This window comes from Ammospiza nelsoni, chromosome 6 (assembly GCF_027579445.1).
Source record: "Ammospiza nelsoni isolate bAmmNel1 chromosome 6, bAmmNel1.pri, whole genome shotgun sequence".
Taxonomy (NCBI): domain Eukaryota; kingdom Metazoa; phylum Chordata; class Aves; order Passeriformes; family Passerellidae; genus Ammospiza; species Ammospiza nelsoni.
The window spans coordinates 30,976,255-31,000,014 of record NC_080638.1 but is presented as its reverse complement, the minus strand read 5'-3'; the positions used below and the strand labels follow the sequence as shown (position 1 = coordinate 31,000,014).

The 23,760-nt window shown below is 44.5% G+C and overlaps 1 protein-coding gene across 3 annotated transcripts in view; it reads left to right on the top strand.

Annotated features, from left to right (window-relative positions):
- Positions 1–5,893: 5,893 nt before the first annotated feature.
- Positions 5,894–23,760, top strand: part of SUSD6 (sushi domain containing 6) — a 73,477-nt gene continuing 55,610 nt past the window's right edge. For 2 of the 3 annotated variants that reach the window (XM_059473529.1, XM_059473527.1), the window contains exons 1-2: positions 5,894–6,006; positions 12,895–12,986. The gene's annotated coding sequence lies outside the window, so the exon portion shown is untranslated. Of the gene's footprint in view, positions 6,007–6,202; positions 6,383–12,894; positions 12,987–23,760 lie in introns of those variants that run through there. The other variant, XM_059473528.1, reaches the window with a different exon arrangement.

The following is a 23,760-nucleotide window of genomic DNA, read 5'->3' as shown; positions in this document are numbered from 1 at the left end:
GTATATAGGTCAGATCCTGCAGTTTCTCTCCTTGAACTAACAGGCTCGCTGTACTCAGTGATTTGGGTTTTGTTGTACATTTTTTTTTCTTCTAACTCTCAGGGATGAAATTCACAAGATGGTGCCAGTACAGGTCCATGGCCCTGAAGAACACCACAGTGAGATACCTGTGCAGGATGGCTGCTGTAGAGTGGCACTGTGTCCAGGCAAATTGTTCTGCTGGGTTTTGAGTGTCATTCTCTGGACATGGCATGGGTGCTGATTGTACCCAAAGGAAGCAAATACTAAGAAGGCAAATGTGATCTTCTGGTTTATTGGGCAAAGTGTCTCTGATAGCAAGGGAGGACACCACTGGTTTGCAAGGTACTGAGGAGACCCTGTGCAGAACACTGTGTATTATTCCAATGTTGGGAAATCCTGGAGGCAAGATTCTGGTGTTAAAAAAGATTAAAGTGAGTTTGAGACAGCAGGGCTAGTTAGGATGATCAGTGAACCAGTAAGCTAGCCTTAGGACAGGGCACTAAAAGTGGTTCTATCTTTGAGCCTGTAAAATGAAATTTGAGGCAGGATGTGGCAGACCTTTAAAAATATGCAAAGGACCAGGCAATTTGCTCAGCCAGTGCCTTTCATGTATCCTGCATTTTGCTGTGCTAACCCAGGGACATGTCACAGTCACCCTCAGAAATGCAGACTCTGAAGAAACAACTCCTATGAAAATCAGGGTGGTTTGGTTGTTGACTTCAACTGTAGCAAGACCTACAGGAAACTCCCTTTTCCTTGCTCTGAACATTTAGCCCTTAAGTGAAGTGGAATTAATACCATTGTGCTGTGTGGCTTGAAACTAGCACAACTGGAGCAGAAGTCAATTTGCTGTATTTGAAAGAAAATTAATTAAGGCCTCATTTGTTTCCCTCAGAGAGAAAAGCTCTGGGTAGTTTCCAGGAGATTTTTTTTTTTTTTGAGCTTCTCTGGTACAGGCCTATATGTACAGAAGAAAGTAGTGCAGCTTCAAGACCCAAATCCCTATAAACTCCAGGGTGTGAGCTGGAGCTTCTTGCTCCCATGACAGCATGACAGCCCTGATGACTGCTCCACAACTATATGCTGCATTTCAGGAATAAAAAAAAAATCTCTTAATGCGGTGCGTGTTTGTGGTACTCCAAGAAAGGAAATGTCATGGCAAGGATGGTGCTTATAGCCAGGTTTAGCCTTACCTGTTCTTCATCAGCAGACTGTGAACTCAAGTGCCCTAACAAGGCAAAAGGGTGGATGGTGTGCCAAGATTACTCTTTTATTCTTGTTTTTCCCATGTTGCTTTAATAGTCTTTTGGAGATGAGCTGCTCTATTTACATCTACTCTAAGTATTAATAATGCCCTGCTAAACACAAAAAATGTGCATGGGTTCCAGTGTATGATACTGGAAGTGTAACTGAGGGCTAGCAGGCCAGGAGATGTGTGCAAAAGGAAGTGGGGAAAAAAATGAAAGCAAAACAACAGAGGTGTAATCTACAGGAGGCTAATGGACTGTGAGGATTTTGACAGCACTTAAAAACTGATTTACTCCTGCACAAATCCCATTTCAAACAAGTTGCCAATAGGTCACAGAGGTGTTCCCAGCAAGAAGCAAAGGAGGAACAAGAGTGTATGTGGCTGCCATGTATGCCCAAGTGGGAGATGCTGTTTGCTAGAATGAGGCCTGGCATGCTGGTAGATCCAAGAAACAAAAGGCATCTCTGGTGTGATGCCAGCTACCTGCTTTCCCACTGGAATCTGGATGTGGGGGGTTGATGGAAACAGAAAAATGTGAGTAGCTCTCCTGCATCTTAGCAATAAGAGCTCTCTCTGAGAAAAAAGGGTTTGTGAGAGAGTTCTCTGGACCCAAAAAGTCTTGGATGACTGAGCTGAGAGCTCAATGTGTCTGCAGCAGCCTATCCTTAGAGTGAAGGTGTCTTAGTCTTTTGGTTTGCTGGGCATCGATGTGGAGGAGAGAACAAATGGCATGGAGCAGGTGCAGCACTCCCTCTTTGTCTGCTGGGCACACAGTGCTGCGGAGAAGGAGGTCACACAGCATGGTAACATTACCAAGGCTCCTGGCCAAGGATAGATTGTGTGACAGCCTGAAGTTAGATTATATTTTTTCTCCTCTGATAGTGCTTAGACTGTCGTGAGACCCTTTCTAGCAGAGCACTACCATCAGAAATCATATTTTATCAGTGGCTTCTCTCAGAAGTGAATTTACCTTGAAATTGGAGCCATGTTAGGTATGTGGCACCTGAACAGAGTTGAATAATTTTTTAAATTTTGGGTTTCCTTGGCCAAGCTTTGGCAGCAGTGGGGAGGGCCACAGGGGTGGCTGCTGTGAGAAGCTGCTAGAAGCTTCCTTCATGTTCAGCAGAGCCAATCCCTGGTGGCTCCACAGATGGATGTGCCTCTAATCAAGGCTAAACACCAGCTAGGAGTGGTGGTAATGCCTGTCCTTGAAGGCCTGCACCCCGTGGAAGAGTGACCCACACTGCAGCAGTTAGAGCAGGACTGAGGTCAGTGGGATGGACTCAGGTTGTGGCAGTTCAGAGAGAGCTGTTTGTGAGATGGACTCAGGCTGGAGAAATTCATGGAGAACTGTCTGCTGTGGGAGGGACCCACAGTGAAACAGGGGAAGGGTTCCTCTCCCTGTGCAGTGTGAGAAGCCATGGGTGATAAACTGACCATAGCCCTCATTCCCCGTCCTCCTGTGCTGCTGGGGGAGGAAGTAGAGGTCAAGAAGGAGGAATGGGTGGAGGGAAGGTGTTTCAAAGGTTTTACTTTACTTCTTAGCATCCTGCTCTATTTTTTTTTTTTTACTAATAAATTCAGTTAATATCTCTAATTCTATCCTGTTTTTGTCCGTTCTGGTATTTGATGAGTGATCTCTCCTGGTCCTTATTGCAACTCATGAACCCTTTGTTATATTTTCTCTTTCCTGTCCAGCTGCAGAGGGGAGTGACAGAGGGGTTTGGTGGGTGCCTGGAACCCAGCCAGAGTCAACCTACTACAGAAGTCCGTCATGGGAGGGAAGGAATGGGCAGATGTGTGCAGGAGGGTAAGAAGTAACATTTGTTTTCACAAGGTTGTGAAAGGCTTTTCAAGTTTGAATGGCAGGATACAAATTTCAAGTCTGGGATTAAAAATATGTTTGTTTTATTTGATTAATCCAGTGGCAGATCTGGATCTGGAGGGCAGCCACTGTCCCTGTGGGGTCTATGAAGGCATGCAGAACAGTATGCATTTGCATCACTATGAGAAATGTTTTATATTGTTGTAAAACATGTCCTCTCTGGGCCAGCTTCCACTGCTGCAGGTTTGCCAAAAGAACCAGGGCAAAATGTGATGTGGGCTGTCTCACTGCCCCAATGTATGGGCTGCCCTTTTCCCCAGCCCTGTGCTAGTAAGTCTGACCAAATCCCATCTGTGTCCCTGCCAGAAAGGAGTGTATTGATGGACTAAGACTTATGTGACAGTAAAACTCTTCTGTGGAGTAAAAGCAACATCCATAACCACTGGATAAGAAATTAATTATTTAATCAGATGGGGCCACACAAACTAAGCATGCTTTGACCTTCTGGTGGAGTTTGGCAGCTTTTATGCTTTAAAATTTCTATTACTGAAAATGAAGTGTTTCAATGAATTATTTATTTTCATCTCCATTCAAGCAACTGGAAAATGAACATTAGGAAAGTTGTGCCAAAATACCTGGGTTGAGACCATAAGCTTTGTGCCCTGGGGAGAGGTGCTCTGATGGTAGCAGCTCCCAACCTTCCTTTTCTTTTTTGACACATGTAATAAGGAGAAAATGTCTCACCTCCTTCTTCAGAACCTGGAGCCTGAGAAGATTGGAACCAGCTGGTCACAGGCATTTGCCTGGAAGAAGGCTGTAACTGTTCTGGGGGCAGTTGGTGGCATTTAGCTCCTCTGAGGCACTGGCAGTTGGCTATTGCTGGTAACAGGATGTTGGATTAGACCAACCGGTGATCTAATGCAGTGTGGCAAATTCAATGTAAAAGGCATTAGTTAATGTCTGTGTGATACTTTGGACATTTAAGATGGTCTGTGAATGCTGATTTCTGTGATTCTGTGATAAACAAAAAAATAAGCACAGCCAAATTAGTGTATCTGAGGCCTCAAAGGAAGAATTTAGTGGTTTTATTATGGCTTGATACAGTTATAAAGAGAAATATGTATGAATGAAAATTACAGAAACAAAGTATAGCACAGAAATAAAAGGATCTCTAAACGTTCAAAAAGTTGAACCGGTTGAAGCTAAAAATGTGATGAATCAGCTCCTAGTGAGAAGTAATTTTAGTGAGAATCTGCCAGGAATTGCACCTTTCTCTGTGCACTAATGCCATGAGCAGAGGGAGTACTGCGGCAGCCTCCTCACAGCTCTTTTATTTCAGAGGTACAAAGGTTTCTGAACTTTTCCTTCAGACTCAGGACAGCTGCACTAATTGATCAAAGCACAGCAAAACACAGACCAGTATTTTCATTCCATGCCTTCCACCTTTGCATCTGAGATGTGACAAAAAGAACAGCTGTGTGAATCAGCAGGTTTGCGTGCAGCTCTAGCTCCCACTCTTCCTTCCTGCCTTTAGGCATGTTTTCCAGATGATGATGTAGTTTTTTCCTGCTTTTTGGTGTTGAAGTGCTTACAAGGGGAGTATTTATAAGCAATGTTTTGTGATCTATCATATTTATTTCCTACATCTGATGAAATAATGGTAAATGATTGGTGAGCTATAACCTGTTATGGGCTTTTACTATGAATGATCACCGTACTATTGCAGAAAAATAGGTAAACTTCCCTTCCTCTACCTTTCCAGTAGAATGGTTCCTTCCCCACATAAGAGGAAGAACAGCTCACTCTCCACAGCAAAATATGAATAATGTAGCAGATCCATAGAAAGTAGGTGTTAGTTCAAGCAAGAGAAAGGAAAGCAAAGCAAGGAATCCTTCCTGAAGGCACGTTTGGATACAGGAGTGTAGTCTTGGGAGCAGCCGTAAAAAGCAGATGGAGAGGGAGGAGGTGGCCAGGTGTGAGCATCCCCTACGCGTGTGTGCACGGCACCCCTGCGAGCGCGAGTGTGGCCTCCTGCACCAGCGCAGCCTTGGAGCTCGCAGCCAGCAGTGTGGCAGCGCTGGTGCCGCACCGCAGGCCGGGCCCAGCCGAGCCCTGTGCTCCCGCGGGCTGTCCCCAGCCGAGTGCCGAGGGTGTGCCAGCAGCCCGGGAGCTGTGGGAAGGGCCGAGGAACGGGCTGGCGGCAGGGCGCCTGTGCAGGAGCATTGCCATGGCTTCCTGCCGCTGTGGCGAGTTGGCAGGAGCGTGCCCATGGCTGAGTCTCCGCACTGCCCGAGCTCTGGGGTGGCTCCGCAGCCGCGACAAGGGCAAGGGACACGCTCACCGTGCGCTGCCCCGGCGCCCGGCAGCGCAAGGAGACGGCCGGGGCTGTGCAACACCGCTCTCCCCTGCTGTTGCTGCTGCTGCGGAGCCGCTTCTCCTCCGGCACGGATCCGCAGAAGGCATTAGGAGGCTCCAGCTCCGCTCACAGCCGTTGTTCCCCGGTGCCGTGCCGAGAGCGAGCGCCACGTGTCCGTGCAGCCGCACGCCGCCCCGCGGAGAGGCGACGAGCCCACACGAACCCCGCCGGCTCCCAACAGCGGCCGTCGCTGGTTGCGGCGGGGCGGGGCGGCGCTCCGGCCGCGCTCCGCCCCCCGCGGGCCGCGCCGCAGCGCCCCCCTCCGGCCGCGCCTCCTCGAGCGGCTCCTTTAAGGGCTGCCCCGCCCCGCCCCGCCCCGCGCGCCGCCGGGCCCAGCTCGCGGGGCGGGGCGGGGCCTGGCGCGCGGCGGCGGCCGGGGCGTTGGGCGGGCGAGACGCCGGGGCGGCCGGGGCGTGCGGCCGCCGACCTGCAGCGCCAGCGGCACCGCCGCCCCAGCCCGCCCGCCGAGCCCGCCCGCCGGGCGAGCACCGCACGGTGAGCGCCCGCCGGTGCCGCGGGGGGAGGGCGCGCAGCCCAGGGGCCGCCGGGGCGCGGGGCGGGGGCAGCGGGCTGGTTGCGGCGGGGCGCCGAGCCGGGCCCGCCGCCGGGGAGCGGGGAGCGTGTGCTGGGCGGGGGCCGGGAGCCGGGAGCCGGAAGGTGTCGGCGGCGCTCCCCCGGTGGCCCGCGGGGGGAGCCCTGCCCGGGTGCGGCCCCGCACGGAGCTGGCGGTGCTCGGGGCTGCGGCGGGAGCCCTTCCCCGGCCGGCTGCCCGGCCGCCTCCCTTACATAATGTCACCTGTGGTACCTGCGGCTCCCTCGTGTCACAGCGGCGGGTGGTCGGTGGTGGCGGCGGAGCTGGGCTCTCTCTGAGGTCAGCGATCTTGAAGTGTGTGTGTCTTCGGGCGTGAGGATTCGCTTGGTGCGGGGTGAACCTCTAGGGTTTAAAACCCCTAAGTAACAGCGGATAAGCGTTCGCCGCGGTCTTCGCGTTTTCCTTTCGCAGAGCTTTTAGGTGCATGGGGAAACACAGGGAAAGTGGTGTCTGAGATGAAGGTGGTAGTGGAGGCACTGCTGCGGACAATTCAACGTGAGAAACTTTGTTTGTTAGGTTTTCATCTTGCTTTCTTCTTTGTGGTGCTTTAACACTGCCCAGAGGTCAGAGCTTCCGTAGCAGCTGCCTTTACACGTGTGCAGTGCTTAGGCTGAGCTTCTACTTGTGCGTGTAACAAATCTATGGTAAATCCCCCGTGGAAGACCTGGAACTCAAAAATAGCCGTGCTAGGCTTCTTAGAACGGACATGCAATAATTGTTCTAAGTATCCCTAAAATTGGGTAAAGGATGAAAAAATACCATAATCAATTGTTCTTCTTTCTAATATACTGATGGAAATAGTCATACAGTTTTTTAGCTTTGAAGTGTTCTTTTAAACAGATTAATGCAAATACAGTAGTTTCAAGTGGGCGTATTCTCAAAGGGGTTATGTTATTGTGGGGAATAGACATGATCTCAGTGTAGTTACAGTAACACAGATTTTGTTGAGTGAAAGGGAATGAGAGGAAGTAAATATATAAATTAAAAAAATTCTGAAGTAGTTAAGAGCTAAACTGAGCCGATGGGCAGAGAGGATCTTGCACTTGTCTGCACTTCCTAGTGGCTTTTTGTGCGTGTTCCCATAAAAGCTATTATGTAATGGTGCTTCTCTTGGCAGGAATCTATTGTCACCGTAATTCCTGAGGTTTCTGGAGCAATGCAGCTTGTTCAGAAGAGTCGTGGTCAGAACAATAGCAAGAAAAGTTCTTAAGAGGAGGTGTTTAACCTCTAATTTTTCATGCAGTAGGACTAGGCTCAAGACATCTGGATCTTTTCCAGAGTATCTCTGTTATCAGCCTGTCTTTCTCTTCTCCTAGGCTGCGCTATAGCTGTTGGGCACCAGCTAGCTGCTTACATCTGCATCAGAGCTGGGAAAACACTGACTCTCTCCTTTAATAATATTTGTTATACTTCTCTTTCTAGTGATTTTTTTTTCTTTTCCCTTCTGAACAGATGCATAAGTGATGTAGTTAAAGCACTTAACTGTTGCTTAGACAAGAAAAAATCTTGAGATAATGGAGAAAGGGAACTCTCCCAGTTCTCATCTCTAGTTTGAACTTGTCTGTGTACATCAAAGGGAGGCAAAATTCCGAAGCAGAGAAGGAATTTACATATTAAATGCCAGTGCTCTAAGGATCGGTGCTCTCTATGGTGTCTGTAGTTTATCGTTGATTTCATCCCCCTCTTCAGGTGTCTGCCATAAATCTCTGTGAGTCTGCCTCCTTTTCTTCTTTTCATGACATGCTTTTTGGGGGGTGTATTTTCATGAAGAGAGAATAATTCTTTCTAGTAATGTAATCTGATGGCCAGTTGTGGCACTGGCAGCTTTACAGATCATACTTTTGTCTTTGTAACTTTCATGTTGTTTCTGGTAGTAATTCTCTAAGCAAAACTTTGAGAAAGAACTAGTTTTCTTTTTCTTGTTTGCAATTTCATCTTCCCTCTTACGTTGGCTTGTCCTGTTATTTAAATGAGTGTTTTATGGATCACTAGAAAAGACAGTACCATCTGACAGTAGGAAAGAATGTTTCTTTAAGGGCCGCTGGGTGAAGGATGTGCTTGAAAGATCTGCAACTTAATCTAACTAGATTTTAAAATTGAAGGTCACTGTAGAGTGAAGTAACACATGATAAGGGAGCCATAACCTCCTCTTAGACAAGTTACTGGCAAAACCCAGGTGCCCCCATATCCTCTTTAAAGGCAGATTACTCTCTAAAGTATGGGTCTGGGAAAGTACTAATCTCAAGACAGAAATTTCCCAACCACAAATGTAGCAGAGACTTTGCTCTGTCCCCTTCTCTCTGCTTGTCATGCAAATTGACCACCTGCAGATTTTGAGGAGGAACCAATGCCCTTGAGTTGTGCAGTGCTCCGTGTCTCTGCTGGAACAGTTTCCACACAGTTATCAGCAGTTTATATTTAGTGCAGTGTGTGAAGGTGGATTGAAATGGCTGCTTGAGCAGAGCTGCCTGGGCAGTCAGCAAGTAATGGCAACTGGAGTCACTAGGTGTGCATCCTGCCTGCAGCACAGGGGTTTTGGTGGAATTTATTCTCTCTTGGGGTCAGGGTTGTATTCTGCTGCTTTGCTCCTGCCTCGAGAATTGTTTCAACTCTCAGTGAGAGCAGCCTGCCATGGCCTTAACCTCAGCTGTGCAACGTCCTAACCATAGATTTGGGTTTCTGTGACTGTTCCTGTTGCGTCAGTTCTGCTTTTTATCGGTGTACTGTCTCACACCACAGCCGCCTACTGCTGTACTGCCCAAATACGGCTCTTGCTTGTTCTGCTTTTGTGAGCAAACAGATGTAAGCTGCTGGCCTCTGTCAGTCCAGGAAGGCTGGATGCTGCACTCAGGGTCTGTGTCAGGCCACTGCTGCTGTATGTTTTTTCCCTTTTGAAGGTTACATCTCTTTTTGCTCGCGTGAGATACTTCCAGAGAAGCCTATTATCTGTGAGTAACTGCATGAAAGGACAGTAGCTTGGAAGCCTTGCTCCAAAGTTTCCTGAACTATGTCCTTTTGTGCACTCTGCTTGGCACAAGGACTCCTTGCAGCTCCTCTGCCCTCTGAGCCACTTGTTGGCTGCTGTAACCAGCTGATCCCAGCTGATGAGGCTTAGCTGGGAGAGGCATCTTTCACTGGCAGGGTTGGTCCCACAACCTGTTTGCCTGAAAGACTGGGAAGGAGGGAGGAGGGGCAGCAGGGATTGAATTCTGCTTTAGGAATATGTAAATATAAACATGAAGACTTTTCCTAGAACAGGGAAAGGGAAAAATTAACCCATATATAGCAAAGGTATTGTGGTATTACTTACAGTAGATTTCTTTTGCCAAAATACACTAGTCTATAATTATGTCTAGTTGTCATGACAAGTGTCATGTCCTAGAAATGCCATCATACATGTTTACTCTCTTGTCATTAAGTTACTCTGGTTACAAGTAGAATTATTTCAGATGTAACAGTTTAACCTCCAGCACAGAGTGTTGTAGTTGGGAGCAGGTAGATTACTTCAGTGAAGCACACTTTGTCTTTTTAAGCCCATCTGTGTAATTCATGTGGCTTTGCTAGTCTGTAGTTAATGTAGACGGTATTTTCCCTGACTCTGCTAGAAGTCTTGTTTATGCAGCTGCAAGAATTGATTTTAACTTTAATCACTAGAAGTACTTCCTATAAATGTCAGGAAGTGAGCTTTTGTATGTACAAGAAAAGTTTTCATCTGCTATTCATATGTTGGCTGTTTTGTTATTGAGCAGTGGCAGCTACTGCTCTCTCACAGGAAGCTTAATGCTCTCACATGGCTTACTACATGATGCAGTCTGCACAGTCTGTTTTCAGACTAAGCATAGTGATGCTAATAAGAGACCAGTGAAAGCCTGGCCTGTTGTTTGCTTGCTTATTTATTTGTTTTAAATATTTGTGTATAGTAATCCAAGGCAGTTTTTTAAGGAAGCTCACATTGAAGAGTTGCAGGACCAGGAGTTGGAGGTGTAAAACCCCTACTGCTTTCCCACTGTCTCAGCTGTCCCCCCAGTTTCTCTTTCCGTGTGTGTTGAACGGTGGGCAGGCTCCAAAAGTGGAGCTTTGTCTGCAGCACAAGGGATCTCTGTGTCTCATGTCACTCTGGCGATTCCCTGAGGGGAGCTGCTAGCGTGGCCACCAGCCCACCAGCTGTAAATTGCCTTCCTGGTATAAGTGAGTGTTGAGTGGAATGGGTTGGTCATCACTGCTGTGGTAACCTTGTAACAAGGCAAAGTACAGCTTTTGGAGCTGGTTGAGCAGAGTCATGGGAAATTGGCTGCTGGAATCACTTTCATGTGGTAAATAAAACACCATGTCATATTTGTGCTACAGAATAGAATGGCTTTAATTCTTACAGTGTTTAATTCTTACTTGCCATAGGAGTAACTTCCTGGTAGGCAATTGAACTTTGCAAGGCTGAAATGTGCACCATTTTAACCTCATGCTCAGAAATGAGCCAGCTTCAATGCCGTGTCTCTGTTCATAGCTCCCTTAGCTTACACTTCAAAAGTGCCAGGACCATTTGGAAAACTTCAAAGCCATTTACATTTTTCCTCAACTAATTTTCCTTACAGTTTATAATATTGCTATACTTCAGTGCAGTTCCTTTTTTTCCCTTGCATTGATTTAATGGGATTTTGTAATAAAATGAGTGGGAATTGCAAGAATTTCTGATCAAAACCAAGTTTGCAGCCTGTTTGGGAATGAAGATAGAAAAGAAGTTATGTTGGTATATTAGGTCTCTTTCTGCAGGACCTTTAGGGGTACATAAGTTTTAAGAGGGAAACCCTGCTGATTAATTGGTCTTTAAAAAATTAGTAAGCAAACCAAAACCAAACAACACCCTTCCCAACTCCTCAATTGCTGTGAGTGAGCTTGAGAATGATGTTAAAGGCTGCTTGCTTTGAAAGGAGCTGTATGTGTAGTGTTAAGCCTACAGGTTAGTGAAATGCTTGAATATCTTCAACATATTTATGCTTTTTGGGTTTTCTTTTCTCTGTAAATAACTTCTTAAAAATCTTCAAGCACAATATATTAGAGCAGTCCCCACTAATACAGTTTTATGAGAGGATGTGTTAGAATCCCCTTTGGGTATTGGAGCCCATTTGTGCTGACCACTCTCAAAAGGCATTTTATTTGTGAGACCCAGTAAGGTGCTCTAATGTTAATTAAAACACCTCCCCCCACCCCTCCTTTAAAGGAAAGTGCATACTGGGTATGTGTGGCTCTCTAATGAGCCAAAAGCCAGCTGATGTTCAGTGAAGACAACAACCAGTTATCATTCTCTGCTGTCTATGGATTCATTATATTTGAAAGCGAAGACAGAAACTGCCTCTAAAATACCCTGTATGGGTTATCCTTTATCTGATACACAGACTGAGGAGAATCTCTTCTGTGCCAAAACACCAGCCTGGGAGGGTGATTGACATATCTGCTTTTCAAGAGAAGTGTCAAAATTGCAGAGCATTGCTCAGAGGGTATGAAAGCTTCACTTCTCCATCTGCTGCCGCATATGCCACGGGCCAGCCAGTGGCCATATGTGCGATCATCCTGAAAGCTTTAAAGCCACCTTCTCTCTGAGGGCCCCTCACTCTTTTCAAAGTCCAAAAAGGGCATGCTGCTTGCTTCAGGAAAGGGAGGGTCCTGTTTTCCCTAAGGAAAATCGAGTAGTCTGTCTTTATAAGCTAAAGCACTATTGCAAAGAGCTGCGTGATCGTGAAATGCTGCGGACTCATTCTGTGATGTGCAGCAAAAGCATGCTGGAGACTCACTGCAAGCTTTGCCCTGGTATATGAGTAGACTACAAAACCATACAAACTTGCTAACAGAGATTAATTAAAAAGAATTTCATGGGTATGGGGGAGCAAGGTTGTAAGATCAGGGTTTGTGTCTTTTCGTAAGCATATCAGAGATGTGAAGAGCACTTTGCTAGGTTTACTTTTCATTTCATTAGCTGTGAGAACTTTCATCTCAGGTCTCTTTGTGGTTTTCCTGTCTTGCAGACCTTGCACAATTCTGTGACTTAAAAGTTGACATTTAAATGTGACAATGAAATGTTTAGCAACAAAGGAGATATTTAAGCAGGCTAGACAAAAATTCCTTTCAGCTGCATAGCTTTTGCTCTCACTTGGATGACCAGTTTTCCCAGTTCTCAGTTTGTTGTTGTGCTTCCCGAAGTGGAGAGGGTTTGCCTTATTAATAGCCATCTTTTTAAGTATTGGAATTTTTAGTAGTAGTGCTGAATAAAAAGAGTGTATACAGTGATGAGACAACGAAACATACCTGTGAATTTTGGCACTATAGAAATAAATTTCTGTTATGCTTATCTGGGAAGTATGCAGTATTTGCAATCACTGAAAGTGCATGTGTGTATCTGATGGCTGGACTTGATGTAGTTTTAGTATGTGTATTTTGGGTAACTTGGGAGGTTTCTGTCCTGCTGAAAAAAAACCCCATCAAATAAACTTGAGTGCTGCTGAAATTTTTTTTTGTTAATGTTCTGCTACACTTGAAACTGTTCTCTTCTTACCTTGAGATTTTTAAATGGAATGTGTGAGGATAGTTTGCATATTCTTTAATTTTGAGTAACTTGTGCAGTACATCTCAGACTCAGATCTGATTTTTTTTGAGTAATGTCTGTATCAGAAGCATAGCTGTGTGCCTGTGTCCTAAAAACATAATAGAACTACTTCTACCCCTCAAGCCTCCTGCTCTTTTATATGACAGAGTGCCATTCTTTGTACTCACAGGGCTAATACCTGCTTTTTTTTGTGCAGTTCTAGGTGTGTGAATCAACCTGTCGTCGCTGAATCATCAGTTTAATCTGGCTAATTTGACAACCGTTGTTGCCAGCCTGTGTCAATACCAGGTAAGATGAAAGCTGGTGCTGTTACTTTGTTTTTCATGAGTTTTTGCTTTTAAAACCTGCATTTTGTCCAAATGCCGTGACTCTTCTGTAAATTGAAGGCAGAATGTGTTGCCTTCTATGTTCTCATCCTGCAGTGAGACAGCCACTTGTGTTAGCATCTCTAGCTTTTGAAACAGGAAGTATTCTAAAATGTTCTTAGGTTCTGACTCCTTTGTAGTCATGCCTTAGCATTTTTCTTTACTCCACTGTTAACCTGATTTTTGTGTAGTTCAGATACCACAAGGTGTGGGGTTTTTTTCCTTGTATTCTCCACTCTGGTACCACTTTCTGGTTTTGCTGAAGAAACTACTGAAGTCCTTCCTGCCTTCCAGAGTTAAGCATGTGTCATAAGTCACCTGTGCTATGTGACCTTTTCTCTTGAACAAAAAATGGGTTTTGTTTTGATTTTATTTTTTCCCCTACCTGCTCCCAGATGTTACCTTTGAAAACTTATCACAGAAGGATTGTACTTGTGTATTGTATATTTGATGTTTTAGTTGGAAAAAGCTACCCAGATATGTCTTTCAGAGAATTAAATTATAAAGCTGTTATTTGGACCTCATCCTTTTATCCCCCTTTAGAGAAGGGGTGTAGATTTCAGGGGGGTGAAGTGGGGAGGTAATCCCTTTAATGCTTTCAAGCAGGTTATTATCCAGCACTCTAAGGGAGTCCTAGTGCAGACAAACTAATGTGGGCCTTTGTTCTGATGCTAATCAAGATAGGGATAATTCTTCTGACTACGCCCTCTTCCCCTCAGAACCCTCTAGCATTGATAAGGTATTAAGCTCCTTTGCTACTTCTCTTTTTTCTGTGCCTGCCTGATGTCCTTGTTTTCTGTAACTGCTACCTCGAGTGCAAAGTTTCAAGTTTTAAGAAGGCCTCATTAGGAATGTTTACTTAAATATTCGGAGATTTTTTTGGATGCCCTTGGGTGGTATTTGTACATTTCATTTTAATGTATATCTTGATGGCTGTGTGTATGTGTTTATTTTTTTACTCGTTAAGTAAAAAATCCCAACTCTTTGTTGATGCAAGACACGTTGGATTGAATGCAGTGGCATTTTTTGCTACATGTTGGGGACATGTAACTCAAATTTAGAAGGTATTTTTCCTTCTGTCTCTTCTTGGCTAAAGCAAACAAGTCTTGTTTCGCAGATGCTTTTAAGGATTCCTTAAGAGACTAACTTCTGATCCCTAGTCCAAAGAGCTCTGTAAGTGTTCTAGAGTGAATGTGTGTGCAGCCTAGATAATGTTTTGGTTTGTGCCAGTAATCTGCTTTCAGTCTAAACATAATCTGCACAGCATCAGAGAGAAGCTTGAAACCTAAGTATATAGTGCAATATGACTCTGCCTGTGATGTAACACAGTATATAAGTGCCTCTTCACCACATCTTATTTGTGACAATGGGGAAAGGACAGTGGTGAAAACATGTTTATGTCTCATGTGAAATGCTTGCATCAGACAGAGCTGTTAAAAATGTCATGCAGATCAAGAAGGAGGAAGAAGTGTTTGGAGTTAGCCTCTTTAGCTTTTCCTTGGCAGTAAGAAGCTGATGAGAAGCTCATCCTTGTGCTGCTAAAAGCAGGTCTGCTAATACAGCAGTGCTGTTAGTGATAGTGGGCTCTCTGAGGATCAATGGTGGCAATCCTCCATGGATAATCTGTCCTGGCTCTGGCTGGTCTGGCCTTCTGGTGAATTTGTGAGGGAGTTTGCAGTCTTTCACTAGGGGCTGTTTCCTCCACAGGACGGTTTGAGACCATTTTTGGTATCAGTACAGGACAGAGGGATGGAAGGATTAGACAAGTTCAAGATCTTCCCTAGAAGACAGAGATTGCTTATGTGTGCACAGCTAGTGTGAGCATATTGGTGCTATGCTCTCATGTTTCATTTTGGTGGAGTGTTTTTCCTTAATGCAGAATTGGAGAAGTCCTGCAGTGATGATGTAAAAATCTGATTTCTTTGCAAACTGCCAAATTTTTGCCTATGTAGACATAGAATATTAGGTAAGTTGAGCTAAAAACATGTGTGGAAAGGTAGTGGGGCAGAGGGAGAAAGGCTCCCTCAGAAGATGCTCAGCTGAGGTGACTGACTTGGAGTGCTTTCTGCCAGTGACTATGCACAGATGCAGGGTGTACATTTCAAAGTAATCCAGCCTGGCTCCTTTCCTGCATGGAAACTTTAGCTGTGGGAAGGGGTTTATCAGCACTTCTAAACAATGTTGTTTTTTGAAGGTGATTCTGCTGACAATATCCAGAAGAGACATCATGACCAGACATGGTAGATTTTATGTGGGTAAAATTATGGGCTGGGTGTAACTTCCTTTGCTAGTGCTATTAACCCAACAACTGTTAAATCCCAGGAAATGCTCATTTTCAGAGTGATTGCTTTTACAACCTGAAAATAAAACCTGGAAGATGTATGTGGTGTTGATTTTACCTTTTCTTTACCCTTGATTTGCATTTGCAGGGATTTCCTGCAAATGAGTGCCCTGGACTGGACTTAGTTATTAATATTCTATCACTTTTCAACATCCTGCTCATCTTTTGTGATTTGAAACAAATAAGTTGATCTCTGTTAGCTTGGTAGACATAGCTACCTGTGCCCAGTGTTTTCCACCCTCTCCAGCTGGGCATCTTACAGAGTGATGTGCTTGCTGCAGGCTTTCCAGGCATTGTTCCAGACAAGCCTTGCTGAATTTGAGATAGGTGATAAGATTTATTTTTATTGTCTGATTTACTTGGTGTCAAGCGACTGTACTTGCTAAAGCAAGCTGGTATTTTATAGTCCTCTTGCATTGTGCATTTAATTACTGCATAACTGACTCCTTCTGTGTCAAGCATACATTGATTTTGTGGGTTTTATGCCGACATTGATTTTGGGGGTTTTTATACCATTTGTTTAACAGTCTCCCAGTACATAGGGAAATTTTGCACCCTCTTTCTACTTAAGGTAGTAGTTGGAGCTGTTGAGAGATATTCAGCTTAGAAAACACAATGCTGTATCTTAACAAGGGCTTGTGTGTATCCTAAACTCTGAGGATACAGCCAGGCACTGTCAGGGTGCTCAGAGAAGTTAAAGGCAACACTTTCTTCCCTTTCAACAGCACACACAGACTCTTCAATTTGTTTAATCCCCATAAGTGGTGAATTTTATAGGATAGATACACTAACAGAGGGTTTCTTTTGGTCTTCCATGCCACAAAGATCAATATTAAATGTAAAATCAGTTAATTTTATCTACACATTTTTTTCCTCTAGGACTCACAATTACTTTAGTCTTTTTTGTTGTTGACTTCTTCTTGGCTATGGAGCCAAAAATGTCACATGTGATGATGGTAGAATTCCATCTAAGTATAGAAGGCAGCCTGTTTTTTAAATTGAAAAAAAAAAAGATTTTGAATGTAGGTGAGGTTCAGGAGGACAGTGAGATATTTGAAGGAAGCTTTTTGAAGCTGGCTTAATACTTTAGTATACTGAGATTATCCCATGAGTTCAGTAGAGTTACTTCAGAGTAGCCCCATGAAAGGTGAGTGCTGTTATACCCTCCTCACCTGGTGTTGGAAACACTATTGCAGGGATCCTCTCCCCTTTTGGCCAAGGGAAGTACAGCAAGAATGTTGCACCCAGAGTGTGTGGAATGCTTTGAGGAGTGAGACTGTGCCTGCTAGCCAGGAATTGGATACTGAAAAAGCTGTTTGGCTTGCACTGCCTATGAGAACAGGGACTGATAGCTCTGGAGGTGAGGCCCTGTTGGTGTCTCAAGAAAAATACCTGTGAGGTTAGAGATGTTGATTAGTATATACAGTATTAATGCAAGTTTTGTATAGTGCCATGAGTGTTGTATAGCTGCTGCCTGGCTTCTCTGCAAGCTTCCTGCCTTGCAAAGAACCTGCAGGAAATGGCACAGTAAATTAGATGAGCTTGTTTTGATCACTTGTGGGTTTTTGCACACCTCTATGTGTGCAATTTTTGAGGGTAGGTCAGTTTCCTCAGTATATATCTGTCTGTAATCAAGGTGTAATGTACAGTGTGCTAGGCAGTGCTTCCAAATGAGAGCACAAATCCCAGTCAAAGGCCAGTGATGTGCGATGGAGGAAGGTAAGGGAGAAAAAAGGCACATAATAATGTAACTAACTAAAACTGAAACAGTCTGTTTCTTTTATGTGACCTTGCTCTGAAGATGTTAGTGATATGACTACATTTGGGAAGACAAACCTTGCAGCAATCCACCAGTCTCCTAGTGTCCAGGAGCTAGTTCTTGGAATGCAGTGAGTTCATTAGCTTCCTGTGAGGAAGAATTATCATTTAGCTGTAGGTTTTTGCCTTTAGGTAATGTTTGGCAAAATAAGTTTTAGGTAAATTTAATCCAGTTTGCTTTTTATTGGTATTAAAACTTAAGTCCCATTCATTCTCCTGGGCCTTTCTATGATGAAGATTGCTGGAGTGAGCCTTGTACTTGAATAACTTGTCTGTGTTCTGTAGGTAACTCTGTAGCAAAAGATGGTCTTATTTGATGTCTTCTGGAAGAATAGCTAAAATAGCTGAAGTACATAAGCAAAAGCTCATTGAGTAAAAATTGTATGCTTCCACAATTAATGGCTCTTTCCAGTGCAGTAGGGTGTAACATGTGGCTGCTGCATGCCTGTGTGTGACTTCATTATGTTGTGGTTTTCCCAATGTGTAAGGCTGTAAGGTTGCCAAGCTGGTGTAGGGTTGTGCCAGCCACACTAGGCGCACGGGGAGGAGGTGACCTTGCAGGCGTGCAGGGCATGGGCAGCCGCGGGGAGGAAAAACATTAAGGTGCTGCTGCTGATTTCCTTCTGCTCAGAGCATAGCTCTGAGCTAGACCTTACCTCCTTTTGCACCAAACAGGAGTGTCTCCTCACCAGACTTCACTGGGCAGGAAAGCTGAAATACTTGGTGTTCCAAAACAAAAAGTCCCGTTGTTCTGGGGTTTCTTAAAACCTCATGAGCAGACTACGTAAAGGGACTTGGTCAACTGGAAATTGCTATCTTTGCAGAAGTTTCTCTGTATTTGTTTGTGTAAGATTATGAAAAAGTTTGGAGGGTAAAATGTTACTTTACTTTTCAGATCATAGTGTGCTCATTGACAAAGGTGTGGTTTTTTTGGTATCCCACAGAATACATCTGGTCCTTCCAAATTTGAAGGCTTGGCTATACTGCCACTTTTCTTCTCTGTGCTACATGAGGTGATGAGCAACCTAGTTGTCCAGTATCTAAAGTTCAGACCTTGGCAGAGCAGCTGGGTGGCATTGCTTATACCTGAAGCTTCTTTTAATTTGCAGGGGAAAAAAGTCCTTTAATTATTGGGTAGGTGACAAATACACAGATCAAAGTGAGAGTTTTGAGGCAAAGCTTGGCTTATAAGGTAGAAGTAATTATGGCTCTTGTAATGAAGTTTAATGTTGGCACTACAGAGCTGAGAATGAACTTGGGAAAAGACAATGTAAAAGTCTTTTGTCTGACCTGTGGTGTATTGGCCTTGTCCCCTTGACCTCCTTATCCTTGGCAGAGGGCCGGTGCCACGTGCAGAGTAACTTCAGCCCTGCCATTTTCTGCAGTCCTGTATGCTTCTGCTGAGGTGACACACACAACTGCTGGTCTGCTCTGACCTTTTCTTCTTAGACTTCCACACGCAAAGGGATCACCGTCTGGTTTCAGGTGATCCTAAATAGACAAATTATCCCAAGTTTCACACAGAAAAACAATGGATTTTAGTTGTCACCACAAAATCCACCTTTTCTGGAAACTATAGCAAGTCTGTTATGGTTTGACTGCTGTTAGCCACAAGCAGAGTGAATGATACTAGACAAAAAAAAGCCTAGGAGTATTTGTTATGGAAGTCTATTTTAGATCTCTCCCTGTAGCCTTTGGCTTGCTAAAGGCTTTCTGATTTGCTAAAACTGTGGTACAACCTTTCTGATTTCCCAGACTATTGATTGCCCTGTGTCTGAAAATGCATTTAATTATGAGATGCTTTTATGGGCAGTAGTCCTCCTTCTCACTTGGGAGAAATGGAGACTAGAGATCTTGGGACAAATTGGTTGTGAGTTGCTTCTGGTGACAGAGAAAAACTTATATAATAATAACATAAACTGTGTGCAGAAGCCTGAGTTGCAGAAGGCTTTAGGTTCAGAAGCCTGCATTCACCTTTCAACTTTCCTAGGTTTCTACACCACACGAGTGCACTTTTTCTGCTGCACTTTGGTGTGAAATGTATCCTTTTATCGTAGGATCATCAGTAAATGATGAAGGCAAAACATGTTAGAAAATGACACTTTGTTCTACAAATTCATCATCAAAAGCTGGCTTTCATAAGCTTAAAAGATAAAACTGGTCCTAAGATGAGACTTCTAGACAACTTTCTCAGGAAGTACTTAGCAGTAAGTATAATTCTGATATGTCATCTCCTTTTGCCTCTGGCACTTTCTGGCTGTGGGGCTGTAAAGCCAGATACTTGCTGTCTGGGTCTCTTCTGTGCTGCATTGCTTTTTCCACCTACTGCTTGGGAGGAGGCTGAGGAAGCCTTTGCTGTGTCAGCAGTGGACTTGAGCCCCACACAAGAGCTGTTCACCAGGTATCTGGGACATTGCCTTTGTGTCTTCCTGAAAACAAATGCTGGCTCTGCTGGAGACACTTATGGATTACTCTGCATATAAGAATGTTCATCTCTGGATTCCTCCCTGAATATTCTTTTGTAGGCAGAGAGCAAATACAAGGTGAGATGTATGGGTCAGGGCAATAATATACTTGGATTCACACCTGAGTGTTTTAAAGAGGTGGTGAGGGGAGGCTGGGACATGTGATGTGAATGGATCTGGGAAGTAATGCTGGCACTAGTTAATCTGGCCTGTCATTTTTCATTTTATTTACTCCTGGCACTTGATTGTCAGACTAGACTTTTATACTGTGTTCTCTTTGTGGCTTAGACTGCTCAGCACTGCAATGAAGTCCTTCTAATCCTTTTTGCTATCTGTCTCTGGCAACAGAAACTCAATTGACAGACTGAATACTTGAATTCCAGAAAGCAAGTGTGGATTCAGGCTTGGGAAGAATGAAGAACCAGCAAATATGGCAAGATCTTGTTAGGAAGGAGGGACTCTTACAGAGGTGAATTAACTTGTGTGCTCTATCTTGGCAGCTGTTGAGGGCCTTTGATAGTGTCAGGGGTCTTAGCTACTTTCAGAGCTAAATGGTACCCACCAACAGGTGTTCAAATAGGAAAAGACCTTATTGATCTGGTTTGGGTTTTTTCATGAGACAATGAGAATGCATTAAGATTGTCCCTCTTGCCTTGTAAGTTTGCTGCATGGCAGATCCATGCGTGTGTAGCACTGCAGAAGTAGAAGCTTTCTCAGCTGGCAGGCAAGTGTTCTGCAAGATGTTAGAAACATTGCTGCCATGCTCCTGCCCTCACATTTGTTGAGGAAAGACATGTTTCTGGATGCTCTGACTGGAACCAGCTGTGTTGGTTGCAGTTCTGAGCAGTTCTTTCAGGAACTGAAGATGGCTTCACCATAGTGGTTGAGATGTACTGTGCTAACCATGCTTACTGCTGCCAAATGCTGCAGAGCTCCAGAGTGCTAACTGTAATCTGCTGGTGACAAAACTGGTCTTTCAGTGTTGCAGCTCTGACTTGGCTGTGGATAAACCAGACTTATGTTAGGACTAAGCAAAACTCCTACATAAACATTCTCATCCTCCTCTTTCTGGCATCTTGACATAGAAAGTGCCTTGAGTTTGACAGTCTGGGCCAGAATACTGACAGTACCAGTTCCTTGGAAGGCTATATCTGGACTGGGAATGCTGTGTCTGTAACAGGGAAAGGGGAACAGGCATTTTTCCTCTTAACTTGGAAGGAATGACCTATTACTTTTGCTTTTAAATATGAATGAACTCATTCTCCTTACCTCAAATATTGGCCATATGGTATTCCTGGTAAAAGCAGCAGATGTTCTTCTGCTGTGTTTTGCTTTGGTACACAATTTCTCTTTGTTTTCTTTCTGTCCTGTCTGCAGTGGGCTGTGATTTTGCTCATCTTGAGTGTATCAGGCTATTGCCCTGATTTTCTTAATGTTCATTTAGAGATAAGACAGGAGGTGCATGGAATGTTGCTTGGGTAGTGGATCTGATGTCTCTGTGTGTATAGGTGGTAAAAACCATGGTTCTCTATGCTCAGCTCAGTTACTTCTCCTTCTGTTTTACTCTTACTTATGACCTTTGCACTTTGGTCTTTAACATAAGAATGTATTCCAGCCCACCATGGCGTTTGGCAGACTGGATGCAGGAGTGTGATAAATGCACCCATAAAGTGTTCTCTGTGGTGTCTTCTGTTTGCGTGGGGTATGAAGTACTTGACACAGCACTCACTTGTGACCAGTGTGTTGATACTTTATCTCTTGCTTTAGTTCGGAAGGCCTGTGGCAGTGACATGGGGCGATTCCCCTTTGGGTCTCTAGAGGATAGATTCTGTCTTTCTGATGAAAGAAACAGAAGTGGGGAGGTGCTTACCTCAGGGCCCAAGGGGTTTGCCTCACATCATGCACTGAAGAAATGTGTAGTAAGAAACTGCCCTTCCTGTCTGTGTTCAGGAACCACTAGTCCTTCCTGGAAGACTTGTGTCTGGGTGCTCTTGGGCCTGTTGTTTTCTGTTTGGTGCTGTAAGTTACCTGTGATGGTTTGTGCACTCTGCTTAGCAGGTGAGGGCTTGTAGTTCTCACGTTCAGTGAGACAAGGTGGTCTTGTAGGAAGCTTTAACTGCAAAATACTGTCATTTGCAGGTGCTTCCAAACTTAGTGTGGCCCCTTAAGCACAGCCAGTCAACAGACTGAACTCTTTTAAGTATCTGCTTGTGAAGGAGACTGACACTGAGAGTGCTTTGTCTAAGGGGGAAGATTCTGTTTGATGATGGTGGGATTAATGGTGGAGTTGCTCAGTTATGATATGGCTCTAAAATTTTAATACTGCTCTTACTAGAAGACAAAACCACAAGACTGAAACCTCCTGATAAGTGTGTTTGGGAGCAGGCTCATGTTCCCTAAGAATCCCACTGGGCCCAGTTACAAGGACGCAACAAAGCAGTGTTTTCATCTTTGTCCATAATCAAAAGAGGAACAGCTGCTCTGGGGGATAAAATGCAAGGAAAGGCTAGATAAATTTTAAGACATTGAGAAGAGACAGATTTTCTTTGTAATAATCTCATTTGTGTTTACAGAGTTACTACAGTCCTTGAGGTGCTGCCACAATGTACACAGTTTAAGCAAAAACAACAACAACAAAAAGGTTGTTTAAACTCTGATGGACAAGATCAGTGTTCAAAATGGCTGGAGGTGTTTTGTAGCAAATGTGTGCGTTTCTTTGTCCCACTGCTCTCAGTAATTTACCCTGCACCGCCATTGTAGCACCCCACGTTCCATGCTGCAGGAATGCTTTTGCCTAATATCAAGCTCTGAAAGATACTTTTAGTATCAGCTCATGATCTCAGCCAAGGAGGGGGTGTATGCTTTAGGCTTGTGTAGGTTCTGTCTCTTAAGGAGGCATGGCTAAACCGGGAACAGGTAAAAAAAGATTACAAAATAAAACCCCAACACCCCATTCCCATCTCTCCTCCATCTGTGCCCCCCAACAGCTCTCCCTACCACAAAAACTGCACACTGTCTGAAAGCTCATCTGGCATGGGAGAGTTTGCTGTTTTTCCCGGAGCGGGAGATTGCTTTGTTCCCCTTTGTGGTTGTTTAGGGAGGCCTTTTGCAGGTATGTCCAGGGTGGTGCTAGTCCCTTGCACGAAGGAGCACAGCCCCCACTGTCCATGTGCAGTTCCCCTGTGTGCTGAGCTCTGCAGTGCGGCCCTGCCCAGCCCTGCTCAGGGCTGCTGTGCCCGCACAAGCCTCCCTGCATCCCTGCTGCTGCTGCAGAGCACAGCACCTCCGCGAAATGCACAAAGTAACTGCCCTCAAAACCTTGCAAACTCACTCCTGTCGGCCCAAGGGCGATTTTTTTCCAATCATGGGAAGTCCTGGAGACATTGCTAATGAGTTCAACTGAGGAAATCACACGAGGAACTGTGGGAGAGGGAAGGCTCCTTCTTGCGTGCCAAGCGTGAGCTAGAATGTGTGCAGAGGGTAAGGAGGTGTGGTAAATATCTTAGGAAGGAATGAAAGAAATGAAACAGAGGTGAGGCAGTGTTAAGACTTGAAAATGAAGGAAAAGAGCTGGAAACTGGAGAGGGTAGCCATTGGCAAAGAAAGTATTAGTTTTTAGTCCTTTCATACATGTAATTTTATAAATCAATAAATATCAAGCTTATGTCAGTAACTGTAGCTACAAAAATATAAAGGGGGTTAAATATTTACAGACAAGAATTTGAGGGAAAACATGTTTCCAGGAAGTTTTGCTCTTTGATTCTTGCTACTGAGTCAAATTATTGGCATATTTGGGACAGAAATAGCTCACGTATCTGAGTGACCTTTCAATTTCCTTTTCAATCTTCTGAACTGTAGTGAGTAATGAACTATAGTGGACAAAGAAAGCATTAAGAACGGGCGTGGTGTAGATTTTAATGCATGTTTGCAGTAGAGCTCTGTATTTCTTTGGGTGTGATATAGCAAGAACCTGCTGTGAGAGTTAAGATCTCTGGGACCAGTGATCACACAGATATAGAGGTGGTTTTTCTCCACGTGATGGTAGCTTAGATATCCGTTTAGCAGTGGTTTTG